The sequence below is a fragment of the Ascidia mentula genome (genome assembly GCF_947561715.1).
Source record: "Ascidia mentula chromosome 2 unlocalized genomic scaffold, kaAscMent1.1 SUPER_2_unloc_12, whole genome shotgun sequence".
NCBI lineage: Eukaryota > Metazoa > Chordata > Ascidiacea > Phlebobranchia > Ascidiidae > Ascidia > Ascidia mentula.
Window position 1 is genome coordinate 70,001 of NW_028113657.1, and position 2,500 is coordinate 72,500.

At 59.8% G+C, this 2,500-nt stretch overlaps 3 non-coding genes across 3 annotated transcripts in view; all 3 read left to right on the forward strand.

Annotated features, from left to right (window-relative positions):
* LOC145915298 (small subunit ribosomal RNA) overlaps positions 1-1,087 on the forward strand; it is a 1,827-nt gene extending 740 nt beyond the window's left edge. The window contains exon 1 of the ribosomal RNA XR_014403697.1: positions 1-1,087. This exon is cut by the window's left edge and continues 740 nt beyond it. This is a non-coding gene — a ribosomal RNA (small subunit ribosomal RNA).
* Positions 1,088-1,346: 259 nt separating this feature from the next.
* Positions 1,347-1,500, forward strand: LOC145915286 (5.8S ribosomal RNA). Its single transcript, XR_014403686.1, has one exon. It is a non-coding gene; the product is annotated as a 5.8S ribosomal RNA (ribosomal RNA).
* Positions 1,501-1,745: 245 nt separating this feature from the next.
* The window catches only part of LOC145915309 (large subunit ribosomal RNA), a 3,693-nt gene continuing 2,938 nt past the window's right edge, over positions 1,746-2,500 (forward strand). Inside the window, exon 1 of the ribosomal RNA XR_014403707.1 lies at positions 1,746-2,500. This exon is cut by the window's right edge and continues 2,938 nt beyond it. This is a non-coding gene — a ribosomal RNA (large subunit ribosomal RNA).

Below are 2,500 nucleotides of genomic sequence, written 5' to 3' on the forward strand. Positions count from 1 at the left end.
GTGTCGGCGGCGGCCGGGACGTTTACTTTGAAAAAATTAGAGTGTTCAAAGCAGGCGCTTCGCCTGAATAATGGTGCATGGAATAATGGAATAGGACCTCGGTTCTATTTTGTTGGTTTTCGGAGCGCGAGGTAATGATTAAGAGGGACGGACGGGGGCATTCGTACTGTGCCGTTAGAGGTGAAATTCTTGGATCGGCGCAAGACGAACGACTGCGAAAGCATTTGCCAAGAATGTTTTCTTTAATCAAGAGCGAAAGTCAGAGGTTCGAAGACGATCAGATACCGTCCTAGTTCTGACTATAAACGATGCCAACCAGCGATCGGGGGGCGTTACTTTGACGACCCCTCCGGCAGCTTGCGGGAAACCAAAGTCTTTGGGTTCCGGGGGGAAGTATGGTTGCAAAGCTGAAACTTAAAGGAATTGACGGAAGGGCACCACCAGGCGTGGAGCCTGCGGCTTAATTTGACTCAACACGGGGAATCTCACCCGGCCCGGACACAGTGAGGATTGACAGATTGAGAGCTCTTTCTTGATTCTGTGGGTGGTGGTGCATGGCCGTTCTTAGTTGGTGGAGCGATTTGTCTGGTTAATTCCGATAACGAACGAGACTCTGGCTTGCTAACTAGTTACGCGACCCTATCGGTCGGCGTTGAACTTCTTAGAGGACTAGTGGCGCTTAGCCACACGAGATTGAGCAATAACAGGTCTGTGATGCCCTTAGATGTTCGGGGGCCGCACGCGCGCTACACTGACCGGATCAGCGTGTCGCCGCCTAGGCCGGAAGGTCCGGGTAACCCGCTGAACCCCGGTCGTGCTAGGGATAGGGAATTGCAATTGTTTCCCTTGAACGAGGAATGCCCAGTAAGCGCGAGTCATCATCAGCTCGCGTTGATTACGTCCCTGCCCTTTGTACACACCGCCCGTCGCTACTACCGATTGAATGGTTTAGTGAGGTCCTCCGATTGGACCTGGCGCGTTCGGCAACGGCCGCGCCGGCGTCCGAGAAGACGATCTAACTTGATCATTTAGAGGAAGTAAAAGTCGTAACAAGGTTTCCGTAGGTGAACCTGCGGAAGGATCATTACCGGCCGATCGCCGATCGAGTGGTCGTGCGTTCGACAGGTGGAGAAGGCTCCGTATCTTGGCGGCCGCGCACGCCCTTCGTCGCTGTTGAGGCGCACGCGATTGCACTTCGGTCACCCTGTTTCGTTCTGCGCCGAGTGCCGTGGCCATGTGCCAGGCTGGCTTCATGCGTCGCCTACGGCTGGCGACCGCTCGGCCACCGCTTTTTCGACTGTGCAATCCGGCTGGGTCGCGCTTGTCCAACTGACGAAGTCACGGAGGGCTCTTGGCGGTGGATCACTCGGCTCGCGAGTCGATGAAGGACGCAGCTAGCTGCGTGAATTAATGTGAATTGCAGGACACATTGAGCATCGACGTTCTGAACGCAAATTGCGGCACCGGGTCAATCCCGGCGCCACGCCCGCCTCAGGGTCGCGTTGTAACGTTCCCGCGCGGCGACGCGTCGGGCCGGTGCGGTGTCGGCCGTTGCCACGGTCGTCCCCGCCCAGGACAGCACGAACGCAGTGTCAGCGCGCGAAACCGAACGCGGCGTGCGTCTCGTTACGAGTCGGCCTCGAAGAGGATCCCGGCCCGGAGCAGCACGGCTCGCGTTCGGGCGCGGCGCTCGCACGAGCTTCGGTGGCGCGCGCGTGTCTCTCGCAAACGAGGCACTGGATTATCGGCCTGAGGTCGGACGAGGCTACCCGCTGAATTTAAGCATATTACTAAGCGGAGGAAAAGAAACTAACGAGGATTCCCCCAGTAACGGCGAGTGAAGTGGGAAGTGCCCATCGCCGAATCCGCGCGCCTCTGCGGCGCGTGGAATTGTGGCGTAAGGAATTCGCTGCGCGTACGTCGTTCGCCGCCCGCGTCCTTCTGATCGAGGCCTCGTCCCGGTGCGGGTGTCAGGCCCATGGTGGCGGCGAGGGCGCGCGCTCTGCGTCTTCCCAGAGTCGGGTTGTTTGGGAATGCAGCCCAAAGCGGGTGGTAAACTCCATCTAAGGCTAAATACTGTCGCGAGACCGATAGCGAACAAGTACCGTGAGGGAAAGTTGAAAAGCACTTTGAAGAGAGAGTTAAAGAGTACGTGAAACCGTCGAGAGGCAAACGGGAGGGCCTGTCGAGTCGCGCGACGCTTTCAGCTGAAGCCGAGCGGAGCGTGTGGGCGTGCGGAGCCTTGCGGCCCGTCGTTCGCGCTGTCCTCCGAGCAGCTCCAGCGCACTAGCGCCGTGCGAAGGCCGCGACCGTCTGGGAGGCGGCGAGAAGGCCGCGCGCAAGGTAGCCCGCCCCCGGGTGGGTGTTATAGGCGCGCGGACACGTCGGCCCGTCGCCCGGGCGAGGAGGGATCGCCGCGTCTGCCCTTCGTGGGCCGGGCGTCCCCGTCCGAGCCGGTGCGTCGCCGGTTGGGGACTGTGCTCAGTGCCCAGTTGCGGCG